Here is a 24,653-nt window from a genome sequence, read left to right on the forward strand (position 1 = left end):
TTTTTGCAGATCTAAACAAGCACAGACTTTCATAACTCTATGCTTGTATTTCTGCTATTAATTCTAGAATATTCTTTTCCCTTTTTTGCTCAGCAAACTCTCTCCTTGTTATTCCAGAGAGCAGATATTTACTTCTTCCAGTAGTCTTTCCTATATTCTGTAGGTAGTAGCCCCTTTCTCCGTGCTCACAGAGCCTTTTGTTTCTCTGTTATGGAACATAATACAGTGTATTACAGTACCACCTGGACACTATATCTCTCTCTCCTCCACTGGGCAGTATGTTAAATTTATGCTAACTGAATGAATGAAAGTGGTTTTCATTTAGGAATCATCAGCTCCAAATTCAGCTGCCTTCTTAGGTTTAACAAACTAAATGCACTAAGAAGTGCATTTAAACTCAGAAGTGTGATGATGACATGTCCAAAATATAAAGAAAAGGAGGAGCTCTTGGAATCACCTTTTGTAAGAGTCAGTGAATAAGATGTGTAACTATGTTCTCATATGCAACTAGGATGTGTCATAGATAGTTCAATTTTAAAGGTGCTAATAAAAAGATAAATTATTTAAAAATATTTTTCTTGGGAGTTCCTGTTGTGGCTTAGAAAGTTAAGATTATCTGACATAGTGTCCATAAGGATACAGGTTCAATCCCTGGCCGTGTTCAGTGGGCTAAGGATCTGGTGTTGCCATAAGCTGTGGTGGAGGTTGCAGGTGTAGCTTGGATCCAATGTTGGCATGGCTGTGGTGTAGGCTGGCAGCTGCAGCTCTAATTCCACCCCTAGCCTGGGAACTTCCATATGCCGCAGGTGAGGCCATAAAAAGGAAAAAAAAATTCTTACTGGTTTTAACAATGCCTAAAATATCTACCATTAGAATCACTTTTTATATCTTCAAAAAATTCCTCATGAAATTTATCTGAAAGGATTAGAGCGATGACAACTAAACTGAGAGCCACTTAGGATAGAAAAATTTCCTGAAAGCATAGGTAGAGAAGGATAGAGACGTTTGATGCAAAGTAGAAGGAAAGAAACTATTCAGGACATGGTCTATTGCTCTGACGGGGAGAGCCCAGTGAGGCAGGCTCCAGGACACCAGACAGAGCTGGTACCGAGGCTGGAAAGGGTCTTGCACTGATGTAGGAAGGGATGCTGAGAGAAGAGGAGAAGGTCCTGGGCCTGTTTCCTGTTGCTTCTTGAAAAGATGTTTTCTCGCTCCAGGAGTGTTGTTGTATCAAGCTACCTTAATTTATGCAAGACCTTAAACAGACCTTTTTTATGGATTTATTTTCTCTGCTTATGTGCTTATTTATGTGGGTAACCGAGGAGCATTGTTCACTGGATAGATTTTTAATCTTTCCTGCTTGTTGCTGATTCACTAGCAGCAGCTGCTCTGGCTGCAGCCTGCTGCCTGTGAGGAGGAGGTGTGAGGGATCCGAGCCGCAAGGCTTCAAAGGGCAGTCAGATGGGCTTCCTACCTTTCTGCAGAGTCTAGACAGCTTCTAAGGTCTGTGGATCCTCACCTGCCACAGCATCTCAGGACCATAGGTCAGTTTGGGCTGTTCTTGAACTTTCAGAAATGGAATCATTGGGTATATATTCTTTCATGAGACTGAATGGCTATCACATTCTTGATGCAGTAGCCAGCTTCACACTGGCATGACGGGGTTTTTAGCCTCTGACTTAACTGGTGAGAAAAATAAAGGAGAGGGCCTTTCTCTTGTAATGTGCTGTGTGTGTTGTTTATGGCTTTTCAAATTTTTCTTAGGCATACTTCTGCCCTGTTGTGAGTTTACCTCTTGTCTTTAGAGAAGACACAATTCAACTGGCTACACTGTGGACTCACCATCACTAACCCCTCCATCCTGAGCTGTGACACCAGCATGAAACTGATTGTTTTTTCTAAAACACCCCTACTTTGACTTATAAGAACAAAAATAAAGGGAAAAGGGGTATATTTGTTCTTTGAAAAAAAAAAAACAGAGATTAAATTAGAAACATAAAATATGTTTTTACATAAAATATAGAATGTCCCATGTATTGGGAAAGTCTTTTGAATTTTTAAAAATTTTCACATTATCTCATTTTAGAAGCTGCATACAATCCCACTTTGGCTCCAGAGAGGTGGAACACCTCAGAGGTATGAGGGAACAATGTGTACACAGACCTCTGCTTGCCAGCTAATTTCCTGACTCTCCCCCTACAACCCAAATGGTTGAGGAGGCAAAAGGCACTGATCCTGTGTGAGTGGGATGAAACTAGAATTTTTTGTGTGATGTCAAACTCTGGCTGTTAGGAAGGAAGGGCCGGAAAGGTTTTTTTGGTCGTTTGTTTTAACACAAATTGATGCAAAAGACCAAAAAAGGTATGCAAAAGAGGGAAACCATGGGAAAGTAAAGGATCAGGCTTCACTTCCACCAGCCTGGAAGGGTATTTTAACACCCTTCCCCATAAGAGCAGCCACCAGGCCAACGGACAAGATTCCCATGTTCCCTTTAACACCATCTCAACCTTTGCAACATAGCTACTGTGGGGTTTACGTGATTCACCACAATTTCTTATCATTTTGTATGAGAAACCCTTCCTTTATGCTTTTCCTTTCTGCTTATGTGAGCTAGTAAAACACATTATAAATAAAGGCAAAGCCTGAGTAGCCATGGCAACCTCCAGTACTGCCAGCCACCCTCCCCTTCCGGTAACACAAGGCTTCCCAAAGATGCCTTTTGATGAGCAAAAGTTTTTAACTTTGATAAATTCCAAATTACCTACTTTTTCTTTCATGTTCACTGACTGGTGTGTCCTCTCTTGCCCCTTTCCCCTCCAATTTATTTATCCAGTTGTTTCAGCACCATCTGTTGAATAGACTTTATTTTCCATGCTGAATTACCTTGAAGACTTTGTAAAAAAAAAAAAAAAAATCATTGACCTTCTATGTGTGGATCTATTTCTGGCTACTTTATTTTGTTTGATTGATCTATTTATCTGTCCTTAGTCCAACGAACACTGTACTGTGTCCTGCAGCTTTAGAGTAGCTCTTGAAATCTGATAGTGTAAGCCCTCCAGCTTTGTTCTTTCCACATATTGATTTGGCTACTCTAGAGCCTTTGCTCATCCATAGACATTTTAAAAACAACTTGAGAATTTCTATGAGAAAAGCCTGTTGGAGTTTTGATTATAACTGCAATGGTTCTACAGACCAACTGGAAGAAAATCAACATTATTTAATTCATGAATATTGTACATTCCTCCATGTACTAGGTTTTTAGTAAGATTTTGTAATTTTCAGGATAGATGTGTTGCACATTTTTGATGAGTTTATTTCTAAGTGATTAGTCCTAGATGCTATAGCAAATATAACTTTTTTTCACTTTTCAATTTTTTTCCTACTACCTATAAAACAACTGATTTTTGTATATTGATTTTGTATCCTACAACCTGGCCAGATTCACTTACTCATTATAGTTTTGTACCTTTCTTCAGATTGTCTATTATAAATAAGTATGTGGTCTATGGATAAAAACGATATTACAACACCCTTTTCATGTTGTACCCTTTTCTTTATTTCTCTTGCCTTGCCTCAACTAGTTAGGACTTCAGTATGATGCTGAATGGGATTAGCTTGAATAGATATCTATGCCTTGTTCCTGGTCTTAAGGGAAAAGTGTATATTTCATTATTAAGTATGGTTTTAGATAGATGCCCTTTATCATACTGAGAAAGAGGTCATCTTTTTTTCTTCCGAGAGCTTTTACTATACACAGGTGTTGAATTTTGTCAGATGCTTTTTCTTCATCATTTGGGACGATTATATGAATTTCCTACCTTATCCTGCTAATGTGGTGAATTATATTATTTGACATTTAATTCATTTTTTGCTTTTTAGGGCTGCACCCGCAGCATATGGAAGTTCCCAGGCTAGGGGTTGAATCAGAGCTGTAGAGTGGAGACCAGTGGAGTCTCCAGGTGTTATTAATAAATTGTCTATTTCTCATTTATGAGACTTTTTTTAAGTAGGAAAACTTATTAGAAGCTGAGTCCAGCTCCTGAACAAAAAGCTTTGTATGTTTTTCAGGCCAACTACAGACAATTACAAAGGCTTACCTGATGCACAATTTTGATGGACTATAGTCTCAAGGGATTTATAGGCAAGGATTCTGGCCCTCTGGCCAGCCATGTTCTTACTCATATATGCATTCTTTGTATATTTACCATCCTAAAGTCTCCTTTTGGAAGACCATGAAGTCACTTTTCTCCATTCTGACTCAGTACTGAGCACTTTTCCATTCCTAGCCCTTCTCCCAGCCTCTGGGTCCACTACTTGGCAGGTGACTTTTGTATAAGGCTCCTTTGGCAGTGAGAAGATTCCCCACACCTGTGCTGATCCACGTGACCCTTTCCTGGAGCCGTTCCATGGGAGAAAATGGAACGGTGGGGAAGCCAGCACTTTCTCTGGAGAGCCTCTTGCTCATACTATTGCAGCAAGCGATTAAAGGCTTGACCTTTTCTTTCATTTTAGCTGTTGCCTTAATCAGCTCGGCACTCTCCAGCTCAGCCCAGCTCTTGACAGGGCTCTTTAACATGATTTCATCTTATTTTGTGACGGTTTTTTAAAAATACAGGAACTGACTGCAAATAATATAACTTTGACATTTGCCTATCACACAAAGTAATAATAAGTATGCACAGTTTTGTCATTAATTGCTTATTTTTTTAAAAAATAACTTAAAACTTTACCTATATTAAGTAAAAGCTTCTTAATTCCCCTCCAAAGTTCCACTGTCTCCTACCTTCTCTGGAAGCAAGCACTAAAATGAATTTGATGTATCTGTACCTGGGACATGTTTTTCTACTTTTGCTTCATTTATATGTATCCATAAATAATATGTAACATTACTTTGTGAGCTTTAAGTTTGTATATAAGTGGTAAATTGTATATTAGCCTTTTGAAATTTATAGGTCTGTCTTTAAAGTGAATTAAATTAAACTGATCTAACTTCCATCAAGGCAAAGGTAAATCCAGATCTCCTTTCTAATTGTTCATTTTCTCTCTCAACTTCCATATCTCATTACTAAAGACAAGCAGAATTAGATGAAAGTTCACCTTGTCCTCAACAGGGTTATAGGAATAAGGAGGCTAGACCTCTGTTGGAAGATCTCTCTTTATGAAAAGTAAGCATATAGTTTCCGTGCAAACAAGACCCAAAGAAATTTTCAGAGCTCTTTAAAAGCAGAGGATCTGTTACATACCCTAACCATGCCATGCTCTGGCCTCCCAGTTGGGGAGTAACTGAAACTCGTTGAAAATACTCATTTCCCTAAAACTGACAATACATTACAGAGTGAGAAAGGCTTCTGAGATCACTCATTTCCAACTGTCTTAACCTACAAAGTATGAAACTGAGACTTCCCCCAAAGATTAAATGACTTGTGCAAATTCACAAGTTAGCCAAACCAGGGCTAGAACTCAGGTCTCCTGATTCTTAGTTTATGCTTTTATATGAATTACTGATTACTGAACTGGGCTCTGTGGAAGCATCCTTGGAGTCAAATGAGAAGATCAAGCAAGTGAGTTGTTGGGCCCCTATCTCCTTCCACCCAGGGTGCCTCAACCTTCAGTAAATGTTATCTCATCACAATTATTATTTGTCTACGTAGGCTGCAAGGACTTAGACGTACTTTGGCAACTGTTTTCATACGAGTTATGAATGTATGAAGTTTGCTGTCTCTGCTTTTATACTATAAGCAAGATGCCATTATTTTTGCTAAATTAATTTGAAGGAGTCTCAAAAATTCATCTAGACCCTTAGATTTCACTGGGCCACATTACCAAGTAATATCATTATCACCACTGTATCGTTCACACATCATGCTAAAATAAGTAAAATGGAGGGATTTATAACATGGTTATTTTAGTCTAGTAAAGCTTCTACATAAAATCATCTTTGGAAATAATTTATAAAATATATACATTTAAAAAATATATATATTTAAAAAATATATACATTTTTTATTCTCCTTTGGACTATCTTTATCAAATAATGGTATATCAGCAAACAATGTTGGTTGTCTATCCAAACGAAATTCCCATCTTCATTACTAACAGAACTCAGATGTGTTATCCAAGGGCCCATCCCTGTGGAACCCTGTATGTTCCAAAGGTGAGTGAGTACACTGATCTCTGTTCCAACCCACATGCTCCTCTTTCCAATGTGGTGTTTATATGCTTCCTTGAACCTTATAACTGCCCTGTCCAATAGAGTATGCAGGAAGTTACATGTCACAGGACTTTGGAGGTTAGGTCACAGAGGAGCAGCTTACACTTGGCTCTTTTTTTCTTGGGATGTTTGTACTTAGAACACTTTGTAAGGAAGGCAGGCATCCACATGGAAAAGGCAGGTGTAAATGTTCTAGCCACACCCCCAGCTGTTATAGTCTTCCAGCTAACAGCAAGCATCAAAATTAGAGGTATGAATGGGAAGCCATAATAATTTCACCCTAAGCCTTCAAGTCCTCCAGCTGAGGCTTCAGACATTGTGGAATAGGGAGAAACCATTCCTGGTATGCCCTGTCAGAATTCTTGACCCTCAGATTTCATAAGCATAATAATAAGGGGTTGTTTTTAGCCACAAAGTTTTAAGGTAACTTGTTAGGAATCCATACTAATCGGAACAACACTGCACAATAAAGTCTGTGATATTCAGAACACTAACTCTATATCCACTCCTAGGGGTTGACTCTAACCGAACTAAGCAAGGGGTCCTCAATCAGAGTCAATCGTGCCTCCATGTGACATTTGGAAATGTCTGGGGACATTTTTGATTGCCACAACCAGGGAGGAGGTGCTTCTGGCATTCAGTGAGTAGAGGCCAGAGATGCTGCCAAACATTGGGCGATGCATAGGACAGCCCCTCCCCACTCCCAACAAAGATTTAGGTAGCCCAAAATGCCAATGTTGCCAGCGCTGAGAATCCCTGAACTAAGCCAACCAATAGCATTTGTATATCAAACTTATCAGTTAGTAGCCATGTGTGAAAGACATTCTTAACGGTCTTGTTAACAGACTTGAAAGACTACTCTTAACAGATAGGTAGAAGAAGAAAGATGCTAAGGCATCTGATCAAAAGGAGATCAAATTCCAAGTTTCTAAATCTAAACAATATGAAGCTGGGAACCTCATTTTTCCCCAAAAATACTAACTGTACTCCCTTGTCTGATATCTGAATACAAGTGAAAATTTATAGCTGGGATCATCTTTTCTGTTACCTATTCGCTAAAAAAAACAAAACAAACAAACAAATAAAAACCTGTCCTTATAAAGTTTTGGTAATGAAGAAGACTTGTAAAGAAACTTATATATCATACATTATGGCCACATTTTATAGATATAAATTTAATATTGTAGGGTGCTTTCCTGTGTGTTTAAAGTTATGTGGGATAATAATATTCAGATTGGGAATCCCAGATTTCCTCTATTAGTCAAAAAAGTTGGAATTTCCCTCTTTGGCATAGAGACAAATTAACTGATGCCTCTGGTAGCTTCATCTTAAAATAATGTGTATGAACGATTATTAGAGCCATAGGTCTACATATAATAGATACTTAGACATCAATTATTAAGATTGGGGTTCTCGATTAATGTTTAAAAAAGACTGGAGTTCCCATCATGGCTCAGTGGTTAACGAATCCGACTAGGAACCATGAGGTTGCGGGTTCGATCCCTGGCCTTGCTCACTGGGTTAAAGATCCGGTGTTGCCATGAGGTGTGGTGTAGGTCGCAAACCCGGCTCAGATCTGGCATTGCTGTGACTCTGGCGTAGGCCGGCAGCAACAGCTCTGATTAGACCCCTAGCCTAGGAACCTCCATATGCTGTGGGTGTGGCCCCAGAAAAGACAAAAAAAAGAGAGAAAGAATTACATAAATAAAATATTTCAAAAAAAATAAATAAAAAAGACTGAATTACACTTTGATATATATTCTAGATTTTTTCCCACAACTATGAAGTTATACTTGTGATTTCAGACCAAGTATTTAAAAATCACTATCCCTGAAACTTTTTATCAAAGAAGAGAAGCTTTACCTCTTTGATAGCACTACCTATAGCTGAAAAAATAAAGGTGGCTTGGGAATTTTCTCTGGAATTTTTTGATAATTCCTTTTTTGGGGGGAGGGAGGCACAGGTGCTGCATATTGAAGCTCCCAGGCTGCTAGGGGTTGAATTGGAGCTGCAGCTGCCAACCTACACCACAGCCACAGCAACGTGGGATCCTTAACCCACTGAGTGAGGCCAGGGATTGAACCCACATCCTCATAGATACTAGTTGGGTTTGTTACCACTGAACCACAATGGGAACTCTGATTTTTTTGATAATTTTATGGGAAAGGTGCCAGCGAACTTAATACCTGTGTTTATCATCTTAGCCATACCAATGTCTACAGAAAGGAGTGTTATAAATACCACAGCATCTTTACATGTGAAGGTCACAATGAGGCAAATGTATCTAAAAAAAATATTTAAATAGAACTCATAGTCTTTCCTTGCTTGAGACTGACTCACTGTCCATTTCCTTGGCAGCAGAAGTGACCCTGTGTGTAGACCATGTGCTGGGACATTACTGCCTCTTGGCCTCTTGGTTTGCACACTGTACTTTTTGTGGCCTAGTTCCCCAATATTGCAAGTCTGCCAACTGTATAGGGTATAGTTGCCCAGTGGAGGCAGGGAAACAAGCTCAGTGTTTAGGGAACTACCAGAGTGCAAAGCGGCCCTACCTTGACCCTCAGTCACAACTTTGTAACTGTGGTCCTAAATGAGAGCATCACTCAGAGCTTTGGCTGGATCCCATACCTCCCTTGGATCACCATACATGGGATAATCTACGCAAAATGTTTGACACACAGTAGGTGTTTAGTATGTGGTAGCATTTTCCCATGCCAAGGGTCCTGGGGAGGGGGGTTTATTGTGAAAACATGTTGGCTATATTTAATCTGTTCTGCAGTTAGCTTTGAAAATTATGACTGTTCTGAGGTTATATAAGCCTATCTCCATCTCAGGAGAAACTGAAAATAGTCTTAGACTCAGGCATTCCTTCTTTGGGACTATCCCTGGGCTCGACTGTCTCACTGCAAGAAGCAATACTCAGAGCTGGAAATTTTCCAGGGCAAAGGGTATGGGATACAGCAGCTCCTGAGAGGGGGAAGGGGAGTCAGCAGATTGGCTCTGGAGGCTGAGTCTTTACATAAGTCCTGGACAAGTCCCTGGTACTTGGTGCAGGGAAAGACAATAGTCTGCAGCTGCTGGGAGGTGAGATGCAAGGGAACAGAGGGCCTGGTCTTGAAGTTCAGATCTTGGTTTTGCTGTGTCTGTGCCACATATGGTGGAGACTTCTGTTACGGTGGCTCCTATTCTCTCAACACTAAAATGGGAAGTATGGTTTCCTCAGTCTAAGTCTTAAGTCACAGGACATGAGGAGGATGGATGAGGTTGTGTCAGGCACCCTCACCAACCTGATCTTGTGCAGGTTCAAGTCTGCTACTTGAGTGTGGATTTTCCGTATGTCTCTCTGAGTGCACCCTACCAGAGCTGCATCCCTAAGACAAAGGCTATATCCCAGTCCATAACCACATTGGGACTATTTTCCTCCAGGCTCTGTATATTCATTCAACAAATATTTCTTACCTGCCTACTGTCTACCAGGCAGAGTTAAGTGCTGAATGCACTGCTGGGGGTGCACCGACAAAGAAAACAGGACGCTGCCCTCCTGTGAGTTGTGGTTAATTTGGTAAGGGAGAGAGACAATGAATACATAAACACATAGATAAATAATTTCAAATTATTGTGAAGGAAAACAAAACCAGGTTGAGTGACAGAAAATAATGGAAGGAGAGGTTGGGGGGAAGATGGTCAGGAAAGGTCCCTTTGAAGAAAGGCATTGAGCAGACCCTTGGAGGCTGAGCAGGAAGGATGCTAGGCACCCTCGGGGAAGGCTGGGTGCAGTTCCCTGCAAAGATTCCCATTCTCCCTGGTGCTAAGAGCCCCTCCCTCCCCCAGCAATTCTCTTCCCAAAGCAGCCTTGGCTTTCTCTATTCTGAGCTGTGGTGTGGGGGTCTCTCCTGTCCAGTTTGCCCAAGGCAAGTCTGTGTTCCTGCTCTTCCCTCTTCCCCTTTCTGGCTTCCACTTCCTACCAGAAATTATTTCCAAAATGCATCCATCTGTTTATGTGCATGACAGACTGAAACCACTGAGTGCTAGATCACTTCGCATCTTAAAGCACGTTTTTCCTTCAGTGTGAATGTGGCCTGATGCCACACACAGCTGGAGATCTCCAAGCAAACTGTTTTCAGAGGAATAAAGTGTCCAAATGATTCCCGAATTAATTTGATCTCATACAGCAACCTCATTTTTCCCTCCATTCTTCTACCTTGCAGCACTTTAATTTATATGCCAATAAACTGCCATGTGCAATAGCTTTGCAATTGTAAGCCCTGTTCATTTATCAGTCATTTCACACGGTCTGTACCTCTCCAAGATTTAAATGTATGCATCTGCTTCAGTGTAAGCTCAGGCAGTTCTATGGGTCGGCAAAGAAAATGTCTAGAAAAAAATTCACCAGCATTTCTGCTTTAATACTAAACAAATAAATAAAAACTTGAACATTTAGTTAAGACTGATCATCTCAAATCACCATGTAAAGGTTAAATGTTGCATTCTACAGTAACTTAATAAGGGTTCTGTCTGACTTTATTTCAGGATTTAAAAGTGATAGCAATCCAATCTATGCTTTCATTTCTTCCTTTTTTTTTTTCTGCCAAAAGGCATGGCGTGTTTCCCAGGTGTTCTGAAAAAAGTCAAAGTAGACCATCGCATTGAAAGCAAATATCATCTGAAAATCCAATGAAGGTCTCACCCCACCTCTTCCTTCCATATTTATCTGCAGTACACAGAGAGGGAAATTTATAAAATAAATGTTTTCAAAGAAATCTTCAGCGCTCAGCAAATCGAATTGAATTAAAGTAACAATGACCACAGAGAACAAGCTCAAGATAAAGGGCAAAACCAACCACATGTCTCCCTCATGTCTTCCTCTGAAATCATGGTGCTAATCCTCCTGAGCATAATAGGGGCAAAAAAGAAAATTCATCTCTGTCTGAGCTGAGAAATATAGCCTGGTTCCTGTTAACTGTATGCTCAAAACTAGGTAACCAACCTGTTGTATTCAAAGGTTTCCCACTAAACTAGGAACACAATCCAAACTCCAGCCAGCAAGGCCTCTGTAACTTAGCCGGGCTCCCTCCCGAGCTCTCACCATCCCTCACCCTGCTCCAGCAGCTCTGGGCTTCCTTTCAACCCTTAAACACATCAAGCCTATTCCTGCCTCCAGGTCTCCTCATCTGCCTGGAAAGCTGTGGCTGCAGGCAGGCATTCACTAAAACTGCTTCTCCTCTGAGCCTCGCCTCACACGCCGTGTCCTAGAGAAGTCTGCTCATATTCTCTCCTGCTTCACCTTCTCTGCAGCACCTGTCGGTCTCTGAAATCCTTACTTATGAGCCAACTTTATTTTTTGTCTCCCCTCCTACACTATTAGCTCCTAGAGGGCAGGGGTCTTGTCTGTCATTAACTGCTTTATCCTCAAGAAGCTTTATCCTCAAGATAGCTAGTTCAGACCATAGAAAACAGACAAAGGGAAGAAACAAATACGATCTTCAGAGAACAGGCTCGTGAATGGCTGAGGTTTGACATTATTGCCAGGGTATAAAGACGCCCCAGGGTGGCCCAGCACAGCACCAGCTCTTCTAAAGGGTGGGGTGAAGCATTCATTAAGAAGACTGCAAATGGACTGGTGCCTCTGGGCATGGAACTGCAGATCCCACTGTATTTTAGGGAAGATAAACTGTCCTTTCACTGATGAATCAAAATGAACACTTCTAGATTCTTGAAATTGCAAGGTATCATTTGTAAAGTAAAACTCTTTCAAAATTTTATCAACATCAAAAAACTTTCAGGAAAAGATGAAGAAAAAGAAATGAAATATATTCAGTGTTATCAACTTGCTGCTGAGTCACTTTTCAGGCTAAAATGAAAATAATTTCACAGAATTCAGATGCTTCTATACTTTCCGGTTATCCAAATTCCTGAGAGGTCAACCCTTTGTTCCCCCAACTCTGAAATATCTTAGTTACACCTCAGGGCTTCCTTAGGCCAAAGAAAAAAAATCATTCCCAGCCCTCAGGGCCATCCCAGGCCCTCTAGGCTTCCAGGGGTCCCTAAAGCTCTCAAGCAAATGATTCACTGCTCCCCGGCCTCAATGCCAGAATGTAATGCCTTTTGACACAAATCTGACAGTTCCGCAATCCAGTGCCTGATGACATCCCAACATCTTAGAAGCAGAGGCTGTGCTAAAACAAGGCAACCCTATTTACCTCCCACACAGTCCCAAATTCAAAAATCGTTTGCTGCCCAGGTGACAGATCGTGGGAGGGTTCTTAGTCACATATAATATCTACTTCTTCTGCTAAGCTACAACCTAAAATTTAGACACAGAAAGCTCAGGTTTACAAATATTAGTCAGACGGTTGGCTTAAAGTTAGCGCCAATATTATGTAAACATCTAAGGCTTTACTTTCTTTCAACATGTTACAGTCGTGATTCTCAACTTTCAGTGCACATTAGAGTCATCTGGAGAGCTTTTAAAATGCTGTTTCCCAAGGCCCATTTTATGCCAATTACATTAAGTATCTCTTTGGGTGGGATTTAGATATAATTTTCCATGCTCCTAGTTGTTTCCAGTGAATGTGTGACCAAATTTAAGAACCACCGAATTAGAGAAAGACCTGTATTTAGAATCCAATGTGCTTTTTTGGCTTCCTTTGAAACTCTCTATGTCATGAATGACTGTATTTATACACAACATGCACACACGCAAACTCAATCTATGCTCAAAGAAGGTGGGATGGTGGTTACACTGGTGGGCAGGAAAGGCTGTCACTGGAAGGAAACTGAGGGGTGTTCTGGGAGGCTGACAATGTTTTGCTGTGTTCAGTTTGTGAAAATTCATCAAGTTGCCTGTGTATCATTATGTACACTTTTCTGCATGTATGTCAAACAAAAGTAAAAGCAAAACAAAATCTACTCTCTCTCTCTTTATACTTTCTTTCCTTTCTCTCAAGTGATATTTTGAAATGTTATTTCCAAAATGCGAAACTGGTCCAAGATTAAATACAGCTATACTTCAGCACTGAAACCAGCAAAGTTAAATACCTTAACAAGGTTTAGTGATATCCCTAATATTAAAACAGCTATTTCCTGACACATGTAAGAAGAAATTAAAAGGTCTCTTTCAGTTGTTGTTCAACAAAATAGGAGAAGTAAACAGCAGTTCAACAAAAGAAGTTTCTTTTTCTTTTTTAAACAGTGCTCATAAAAAATTAAATCTGTATTTGTCTTCTTCCTTTGGAATCTAAACTCTGTGATGGCAGGGACCATTTCTCACCTCTTTACTACGTTATTTATCTTGGTAAGTGCAAAGCATAGACTATTTGCTTAATCAATATTTGTGGTGGGGTAAAAGAATGAAAAAATTAACAAATACTTGGAACAGAAGCTGTCTCCTTAAAGGCCCTGCCTTTTGAATATTTTATGTACAGCTGTCCCTTGAACAACACAGGGTTTCAACTGCATGGATCTGCTTATGCTTGGATTTTTTTTCAGTAGTAAATACATTATTACAGAACCTGCAGTTGGTTGAATCAATGGATATGAACCATGAAACACCGAGGATCCTGGTACACAGGGGATTATATAGGGATTTTTTTCAACTATGCTGACAGCTGGTGCCCCTCAACTTCAACACTGTTCAAGGGTCAACTGAATATTTTTTCTAATCTGTCTACAAGCTGATAATGACTAAAATACTTCTCTGATAATATCATCTCCTGTTTCAAACACATGGTTACAACTTCCCTTTCATCAAATGGCAGGCTCTAAGCTGTTCTACCGATGGCTAATGGTTTATGTTATGCTTCTATTAATAAAAACTTTGTTTTTAATCCTCATGATCCTCCTCCTATACCTATCTTGTGATCAAATGCATCAGTAAATGCTGACTTAAGCCTTTAAATACCAAAATGCACTTTAAGTCTTAGGAAGGCACAGACGCTGAGCATGCAACACTTCACAAGTTTATTTAGACATGTGACTCTTTATTCAAACGGCATACCCTGGGATTATTGTTTCTCAAAACCCAGTTTGGGGGACATTAGGTTCTATTATCTAATAGAAATTCCTTAGTCTGATATTCAAGGACATCAAGGATCTGGCTTCATTCTATCCTTGCTTTATTTCTCAATTCTATAGACCAAACATAATGTGAGTTCTCTTATCTTAGCCTCTTCACATTCTTATCTAAGTCATCTTCCTTCACTGGGATTCTTTTTCTTACCTCCTTTGCCTATCTCCACTCCAAGCTCAGAGCCTACCTTTTCTGACCTCTCTAGTCTATAGAAGTCTCCCTTCTAAATACCTACTGTAACTGTACAACTCATTTGGCAACTGATCAAAGTTCCTCACCAATAGTAATTATTACCCAACTACAAAAACGTTTGTGTACAATTTCCCCCAAGCTGAAAACTCCATGAGAACCCATCTGCTCTTTATAGTGTTTCTTCCCCAAATGGTCTGGTGAGGTGTTTTTAGCACCATAACTATTGAACATGGGTTAATAATTGTTTCTAAGGTATATTCACCAGTGTCCCTTGGAAGATAATCCTTATCTAACCCAAAATGATAATAAGGATAGCTATTTCAGCTGTTAAACTTCTTCTCTTCCTCTCAAATGCCCCTTAATTCTTCTAAGCATTCTTTCCCAGCTAATTGGGAAAGCACCAATGACTTCCACTAATTTGAAAAAAATTCCCCAGAGTCCTTTCTTTTAACCTTGTTAAACACTGCTTATATGTAAAAGTAAAATTAAATCTGCTTAATTTGTTTTGAATAAGATCTAGCAGAGAGTCAAATGAGTTAAATGCTAACTGCAAAGTTGTAAGGAAAGCTGTTGTCATATCTGCAAAGTATCTTTCCATTTCTCATGGTCCTAAACAGTGGCATTCCAAAAGGTGCCTTCCAAAGCATTTGACATAAATCGTAGCAATGCTTTCTTAGGTCAGTCTCCCAAAGCAACAGACATAAAAACAAACAAAAAAGGGACCTAATCAAACCTATAAGCTTTTGTATAGCAAAGGAAACTATAAACAAAATGAAAAAATAACCTACAAACTAGGAGAAAATTTTTTGCAAATGATGCAACTGACAATATTCAGTTCATACAGATATATATATATATAAATTCAAAAAATCAGCAGATCTAAATAGACATTTCTCCAAAGAAGAAATACAGATAGCCAATAGGTACACGGAAAGATGCTCGACACTGCTAATTATTAGAGAACTGTAAATGAAAACCACAATGAGGTATCACCTCACACCAGTAAGAATGGCCATCATTAAAAAGTCCATAAATAACAAGTGCCGGAGAAGGTGTGGAGAAAAGGGAACCCTCCTACAGTGTTGGTGGGAATGTAAATTGGTGCAGCCACTGAGGAAAACAGTACGGAGGTTCCTCAAAATGGAGTTGTCATATGATCTAGCAATCCCATTCCTGGGCATATATCTGGAGAAAACTATAATTCCAAAAGATACATGCACCCTAATATTCAAAGCAGCACTATTTACAATGGCCAAGACATGGAGACAACCTAAATGTCCACTGACAGATGAATGGATAAAGAAGATGCAGTACATATATACAGTGGAATAGTACTCAGCCATAAAAACAATGAAATAATGCCATTAGTAGCCACATGAAAGGACCTAGAGATTATCACACTAACTGAAGTCAGAAAGAATAAAACAAAGACCATATGATACTTATATGTGGGATCTAAGGTATTATACAAATGAACTTATTTACAAATCAGACTCACAGACATAGAAAACCAATAGTAAATTAGTTTTAAAATATTTACACTTTTAAGGCGTTCCTGTTGTGGCTCAGTGGAAACGAATCTAACATTCACGAGGACACAGGTTCGATCCCTGGCCTTGTTCGGTGGGTTGCTGTGAGCTGTGGTATAGGTCACAGATGTGGCTCAGATCTGGCATTACTGTGGCTGTGGTATAGGCCAGCAACTCTGATTCGACCCCTAGCCTGGGAACCTCCATATGCCACAGAAAAGACACAAAAAATTTGACAAAAAAACAAAAACAAAAAATAAAATATTTATACTTTTAAACATAAAGGAGTTAGTATTCTTAACCTACTAACAGAGTGATATAATTATAGAAACAACTAGATTTAAATAGTCACATACAAAGCGCTTCATTGTGGAGTGATTTAAAATAGCCTCAAACATAAAAAAAAAAAAAGAGAGAGAAACTAAAAGTCTAGGAATAGCTAAATAAATTTTGCTACTATAGTATATCCATATAGTGGACTATTCTGCAAATATTGTAAACTATAATAAACTCTAATGCTGGTGAATACTTAATGATACAGGTAAATGAAAAAAAGATAAAAACACTATGTATAGCAGGATTCTAATTCTTCTGCTTAGACAAAGGAGTACTGACTAAAATGCATGATTATACTACAGTAGTTTACACCAAGTGACAGAATGAGTGATATTAATTTTTTCATACAACTTTACATTTAGATTTCTAAATGAAGCATAAGAATTTGATTAGAAAAAAAGAAATCAATATCCACTGAGATGTTAGTGTTCAAGTATTTGAATTAAAATTAATTCATAATACAGATCAGTGAGTTATCTTTATATGTTGATTTATGCCATACAAAACAAGCACTGTTTAGCCATACCATTATACATACCAAAGATTCCTCCCACTACCACCGGGTATCCTGGGAGAGTCTATTCTTGGATACCCTTTCCCTCCTTTTTACTTCAAATTAGTATGGGGGCTACTGAGGACTTGAGGTGCTAAAGTGAGCCTGTCTCTCTAGAGTACAACACTTTTGCAACTTTATTATGGATGAATTTGTTTTAACTCTAAAACATTTCTAGAAGTTAAATGACATTTGCATTTGTGCTATATTTTTAAAAGACATATCTTAAAGGCAGTCATTTAGATCTTATTTAAACAGCAGAGGAACTTCTAAAGAAAACATTAAGCACAACAAACAATAACTATAAAATCATCCCATATACTTTTTTGGAAATAAAGAAGCCGTCAAAAGTCATCTATATTATCACTTCTGACTAAATAATCTAAAGCTGTACAAACCGTCATAAAATATATGTTTTCACAGCCTGGAGAGTCATATTATTGGATGTATTATAGACATTCAATTCACTAGTGTAAATGGCTAGTGTTGCTTGAATAATTTCCCAGTATGGATACTAAAAACATGTGATGGATGAGGTCCCTAAGAAACACAGCTGCCTGCATTAGACAGTGGAGGAGCATCTATTGGATGAAGTCTTTCAATCTATGTTTATCCACCTAGTAAGTCTAGTGAGTTTCCAAGTCAATGATGGGTACTGTCTTCAGATGTTCTCCTGAGAAGTTAAAAAAAAAATAGCCCCTACCTAAGCTACCCCTTTAGAGTGTATTCAGTCAATGAATGCTTTAAAAAACTATTCTTTTAGAAAACACCCTAAGACCATCTTCTTGTAAGAGTGACATTTACAAAGAGCAGCATGGGGCTTATCTGAGTGCTGCAGAGAAAAACTTGGCTAGAATAGAATGGTGCTGAGTTATACAAAAGGAAGAGGGACTGAGTGAGTAACGCTGAAGGCAAAACAGAGGGAACAAAGGCAGAGCCTAGGGCTTTTGCTGCAACTGTATTTAAGTAGGCCCCATACTAGGGGACTTCCAGCTCTTCAGAGAGTCCCCAACAAAGGCATCTATGATTCAACAGTAAACACACCTCAAACTTCTCTTTTTGTAAGAGGGCAAAACTATGTTAACAAGTTTTTTAAAAAATATGCTAGGAAATACGATTTTCTCTTAAGTCCCAATTCTGTATATGAAGATTTTTTCCAGTCATTGTGATCTCACTCCCTATAAATGCTATTTTTGACTCAAATCTGACAAATCATTTTCAAATATTAAAAATAAATCATAAAGGTAAATTTAGGATAACAAGTCTTCTAAACATAAATTTACCATATTGGATAATGAATATTATTACTACTGAAATAGAAAAACTCATTCATTTTACACTGATAGGAGTGGTTAAATTATCATTTGTTACAAGGCTAATAAGATAAGCCCATTATGAGGAATTTCATTATCACTCTTTTATGTGAAATGTCTGTTTGTTGCTCTAGTCTCTCTGCACTGAATGTTCAAAGAGCCTTGGCCATATGCAGATAAAGCCTAGTCTAAAAGTCTGTAATGTTTTGGATTAGCTCATAAGAATAATACAAAGCAGGCTAACCTACACATAATAGGGATTCCAGAAGGAGAAGAAAAAGAAAAGGGGGTGAAAATATATCTGAAGAAATTATAGCCGAAAACTTTCCAAATCTCAAGGAAACAGATATTAAGATACAGGAAGCACAGAGGGCCCCAAACAAGTTGAACCTAAACAGGCCCACACCAAGACATATTATAATAAAAACGGCAAAAGTTAAAGATAAAGAGAAGATTCTATAGGCAGCAAGAGAAAAACCAAAGAATTATAAGGGAATCCCCATAAGGCTATCAGCTGCTTTCTCTACAGAAACACTACACACTAGAACAGAGTGGAAAGATATACTCAAAGTTCTAAAAGGGAGAAAATTTGCAGCCTAGAATACTCTACCCAGCAAGAATATCATTTAAAATAGAAGGAAAAACTAAGAATTTTTCCAACAAACAAAAACTAAAAGAGTACAACAATACTAAACCTATTCTAAAAGAAATACTGAAAGGGCTCCTCTAAATAAAAAAAGAACTAAGAAGAAATAAGATGGAGGAGTTCACACCTGGGAAGGAATCATTTAAATAAGACAGTGTACAGATCTAAAAAGAAACAAAAAACCTATTTTTTTTTTTTTTTTTTTGTCTTTTGTCTTTGTTGTTGTTGCTATTTCTTGGGCCGCTCCCGCGGCATGTGGAGGTTCCCAGGCTAGGGGTTGAATCGGAGCTGTAGCCACCGGCCTACGCCAGAGCCACAGCAACGCGGGATCCGAGCCGCGTCTGCAACCTACACCACAGCTCATGGCAACGCCGGATTGTTAACCCACTGAGCAAGGGCAGGGACCGAACCCTCAACCTCATGGTTCCTAGTCGGATTCGTTAACCACTGTGCCACGACGGGAACTCCCAAAAAACCTATTTTAAAAGCAACAATAAACACAAGGAACAGCAAAAGGACAAACATGAAGATGTTAAAAAAAAGGACTTCAAAATCATAAAATGTGGGGAAGGAAATAAGAAAATATAGACTTTTTTAAGAATGTGTTTGGGCCTATATGACTATCAGGCTAAAGCAAGCAGATATAGGAAGGGGTTTACATACTTGGAAAACAGGGCAACCACAAATCAAAACCAAATATTACATTCACAAAAACTATAAAGAAGAGGTTACAAGCATAAAATAAACCATCCAACCAAAAAAAAAAAAAAAAAAAAAAAAAGAGAAAGGAACAAAAGAGAAACACAGAATCACCTGAAAAACACGTTTTAAAATGGCAGTAAATACATACTTATCAACAATTACCTTAAATGTCAACGGACTGAATGCTCTAATCAAAAGACAGAGAGGATAAAAAAGCAAGAGTCTACAATATGCTATCTACAAGGGACTCATCTTCGGGCAAAGGACATATATAAATTGAAAGTGAGGGAATGGGAAAAGATATTGCATGCCAGTGGACAAGACATGAAAGCAGGAGTTGCAATACTCATATCAGACAAAGTAGATTTTAAAATGAAGGCCATAAAGAAAGACAAAGGACACTATTTAATGATAAAAGGATCCATTCAAGAAGAGGATATTACAATCGTCAATATATATGCCCCTAATATAGGAGCACCCAAATACATACAACAAATACTATCAGACACAAAAGGAGAAACTGATGGGAATACAATAATAGTAGGAGATTTTAACACCCTGCTCACATCAAGGGACAGGTCCTCTAGATAGAAAGTCAAAAAGGCAACAGAGATCCTAAATGACACAATAGAAAAGTTAGACACAATTGACATTTTCAGGACATTGCATCCAAAAAAATCAGAATATACATTCAAGTGCACATGGAACATTTTCTCAAGGATTGACCACATACTGGGGCAAACATGAAACTATTTTTCTTTTCAAGGTAGTATTTGATCTAAGAATAAAGGATAAAAAGGGAGTGGACTAGAAAGAATAACTTTTTTTTGGGGGGTGTCTTTTTGTCTTTTAGGGCCATACTGGTGGCATATGGAGGTTCCCAGGCTAGGAGCTGAACTGGAGCTATAGCTTCTGGGCTTGCCAGAGCCACAGCAACACGGGATCTGAGCCGCGTCTGCAACCTACACCACAGCTCATGGCAACTCCAGACCCTTAACCCACTGAGCGAGGCCAGGGATTGAACCTGCATTCTCATGGAGGCTAGTCAGGTTCATTAACCACTGAACCACGAAGGGAACTCCCAGTAGTAACTTTTTTATTACCTACAATACTCACAGAAGACAATTAGCAATGTGTTTTATTTATTTATTTTTTCCTTTTTTAGGGCCAAACCTACAGCATAACCACATAGGTTATGTAGATAACCTACAGCATATCTAGGAATCGAACTGGAGCTGCAGCTGTCAGCCCAAGCCACAGCAATAGCAAAGAAGGATCCCAGCTGTGTTTGCAACCTACACCATAGCTCATGGCAATGTTGGATCCTTAACTCACTGAGCGAGGCTAGGGATTTGAACTGCATCCTCAAGGAAACCAGTTGAGTTCATTACTGCTGAGCCATAATGGGAACTCCGAGCAATGTGTTTTAACAGTCATATGCCCTAAATCACATGTGACAGAATAAACAGTGCCACTGAAGAGCTAGAGGTGGTAGAGGAAAGTCTGTAAGCAATGGATAGTATTTTATAGAAGAAATTCACCATCCTCTCTTCTGTTTGAACAGAGTTTTTCATAAAGGATGCTCTTCATAGCACTAATAGCTTTTTAAAATTTATTTTACTGAAGTATAGTTGATTTACAATGCTGTGTTAATTTCTGCTGCACAGCAAAATTATACACACACACACACACATTCTTTTTCAGATTCTTTTCCATATGGTTTATCATAGGATATTGCATGTATTTCCCTGTGCTCTACACAGTAGGACTTTGTTGTTCATCCATTCTTCACAGCACTAATTGTAATGATAAATACAGGAAAGCAATACATGCCTAAACTGTGGGGCTTTGTTAAATGTATTTTGGTCTATCCACATAATGGTAAGCTAAATAGTTATTACACAGAATGTTTTTCAGTGATAGGAAAAACAAATACATATTTAGGAAGACAAGATAATAATGCAATTGTCAACAAGTTATTCTTGTCCTAAGATTATGAGTAATTTTTATGATCTTTATACTTATCTTCATTTCCTTTTATAAAAATAAACATTTTATATTTAAAATATTAAAATTACAGTTAAAATTTAGAGAATAAATTTGAGCACTTTTAGGGATGTAGGGAGAATCTAGGTGGGTTATAGTGAGTAATAAATGATAATATATCTTGATACTTTTGAGCAATGTATATTTATTTGGAGATAGTTATTAGTTAACATTCAATAGGCTAAGCTGCAGAAACAAACTTGCAAATCCTAGTGACTTAAAAAAAGCTCACTCTTCCAAAGTCCAATTTGTCTCAGGTAGTCCTCCTCCATCCTGCAGCCACCCCATGTAGAAAACACGTCCTCCAAAAATGCCACAGCAGAGAAAGAGAAAGACAGAGGAGACACCCTGGCTCAATCCATTTTACAAATCATTGTGCATATTTCATTGTCCAACTTACTCATATGGCTCTCAAACTTACTGCAAGGGAAAATGGGAAATGTAAAGAAACACATGGATATTTGGTGAACAATAAAGTCTCTGCTATACAGTTTTATAGAAAAACTAATTACAAATAATTGAATTAAGATCATTTTTGATACAAATGTACAAACACTGCATGTATCACACATATCCATACTGAAATTCTACCTTGAATTTCACAAAGCTAAAGTCTTCATGCTTTTCTTTGGCTTCCAAAGTTTCTAAAATAAACATATAAACATAAATCTATTTTCTTTCCCCAATTAGTGAACGAACATTTAGGACATCCCCCCACAAATTTTCACTATGAACATCCTTAGACATGTCTACTTATAAACAAGTGTGAGGTCTTTCTCTAAAGAATATATTTAGAAATAGTATTTGGGGGTTGTGTATCATATAAAGTTTACATTTGCATATGCAAAAATGTATGTGTATATATATATATATATTAGCTTTTATAAATGCTGGCAATTTGCATTCTAAAGTAGCTATGCTTACAAAAACAGCAAGTGAGAATTTTGGTTTTGGATTCCATATATCCCCACATTGGATGGATGAGAAATGGTGTCTCTATTTCCATTTGCATTTCCTTAATTGCACTCGAGTTTGGGCATCTCTTTACATGTATATTGCCCAATTGCGTTTCCTCTTCTATAAATTTTCTTTTGAATTATTTTACCTTATATCTATGTATTTCTTCATAGAAAAGTTCTGAAGTTTGATGACAAAAATCTGCCTTTATGATTTTTGCTTTCTGTATACTAGTCAAGAAATCTTTTCAAGGTCACAAAGATAGTTTTCTCTATTTTCTCCTAAGAGCCTAATTTTAAAATTTTTCATACTTGTACCTTCAATTTATCTGGATGTTCTGTGTGTGTGTGTGTGTGTGTGTGTGTATGTGTGTGTAGAGGTAAGGATCTGACTTATTTTCTCCACATAGAAGTCTTTTGTCTCAACAGCATTCACTGAAAATTCCTTCTCCACTATTTTATTATTATTATTGAAGTACAGTTGATGTACAACATTTCATCAAGGTGTGTTGTACAACAAAGCGACCCAACCCTCCACTTTTTAAAAATATTTGCCTTGTCCTCCACTTTTTAAAAATATTTGCCTTGTCTGCATATAGGAGTGAGATGGGGACGGTGGTAAAGAAAGAGAAGGTGATTAAAGGGAGCAGTTGAAGGAAGTCTCGGCTGGGAACTTGAAGTTTAAGTTGAGGCATGCAGGATAACAAAGAGTTAACCAGGTGCAGAGGGTAGGGTGCAGGTAGTGGTGAGGAGCAGGGAGGGACCAAAGATGGATCCTCTATGCAAAAAGGCATTCTAGCATGAGAAACCCTGTATTCTTTGAAAACGCAGCATCTCATTCAGTGCTCCGTAATAGGTATGGATTCAATTTGTAAAATGCTTCTCAAAATATGTCCTCTTAGTATTTTTAAAATTCCTACCACCACTCTATACAGTATGAAATTTTATCACTGCCACCTACTTAGTAACTGAAGAAAATTTACAAGTGTGGAATGTAAACAGAAATAAGAGGCAAAGGCTAAATATATGTGATGATAACCACCACTGGCTAAAAATCAACCCTAATCTGCATAAAATTTCCAGAGTTTTCAAGATGAAGCTTCCTTAAACAAACTGCTTCAGCAACTCTTCTTACTGGGATATCTTGAATTTCTAGACGGGAAGAAATTTCAGTAGGTATTTGTCTTGTTTTATTTTAGAAAAATTTTGTTTTCTTTCATTACTTTACCTCCCAACTAGGACATCAGGCCAACAAATGTCCCTGCCTTCTTTTCTCCTCTTATCTCAAAGAAATTCTAAGCATTTTGTTATACATCAAAACTAGCAATCTGTGGCAATATTATCTTAAAAAGAAAATCATAGCAAAGGGAATAATCTTAGAGTAAAACCAGTTTTTTCCCCAGATTTAGCACACCATTCTTACTGTGCCTACACTACGGCTTAAAATAACTTCCGAAGGTTTTCGAGCCATTGAAATGAGTGAACCCTACAAGGAATTGAGCTGCCAAAAGAAAAACCCATATGAGAAAACCCATCTTAGGTGAGCCCCTGTTTAGTAGTTATCTAATAGCCCCATAGATTAAATGAGGCCTTTCTTTCCTGTCTGACTCACATCTATTACATAATTACTTTCTTTCTAGCAAGTGAAAGAAACAAGAAGGAAGAGCTATATAAAGATCACAATTAATGATGACAGGCAGTTTTCCACCAGATGAAGTCTGTATTGTGAGTTGCATAATGAGTACCTCAGCAACCTTAGTTCTCTCTGCAGAAGTCATAGCTTGGCAGAGTGGGAGACAGGACTTCTATTACTTATTTTTTTTTTCTTTTTATAAAGATTATATAGATGCATTTAAAAAAATGAAGAAATATTAATCAGCAACTAAAAGAAGATATCAACATGCATGACCTCACAAGGAGCATACGTTCCTTCTCCCAGTTTTTCCATTGAGCTCAGGGCTACCTCAATAGGAGACTATATCCCAGACTTCGTTGAAGCTAAGAGTGACCAAGCCATTGAATTCCAATGAACTACGTTAAATGGAAAAGAAGTACCGTATTCTCTCCTCTGTCCTCCTTTTTTCCTGCACTGTATCTACAA

The 24,653-nt window shown here is 38.2% G+C and overlaps 1 protein-coding gene and 1 long non-coding RNA gene across 5 annotated transcripts in view; one reads left to right on the forward strand and one right to left on the reverse strand.

Moving 5' to 3' along the window:
- The window catches only part of GPR158 (G protein-coupled receptor 158), a 340,973-nt gene that overhangs the window by 56,894 nt on the left and 259,426 nt on the right, over positions 1-24,653 (reverse strand). The gene's annotated exons all lie outside the window — the stretch shown is intronic.
- LOC110255695 (uncharacterized) overlaps positions 1,417-24,653 on the forward strand; it is a 44,344-nt gene continuing 21,107 nt past the window's right edge. The window contains exon 1 of the long non-coding RNA XR_002336364.2: positions 1,417-1,544. This is a non-coding gene — a long non-coding RNA (uncharacterized LOC110255695). The remainder of the gene's footprint in view (positions 1,545-24,653) is intronic.

The sequence above is a fragment of the Sus scrofa genome, chromosome 10 (genome assembly GCF_054392235.1).
Source record: "Sus scrofa isolate SSC_HxYL_T2T_F1_AM1 chromosome 10, Sscrofa_HxYL_maternal_Yorkshire_Landrace_v2.0, whole genome shotgun sequence".
NCBI classification, from domain to species: domain Eukaryota; kingdom Metazoa; phylum Chordata; class Mammalia; order Artiodactyla; family Suidae; genus Sus; species Sus scrofa.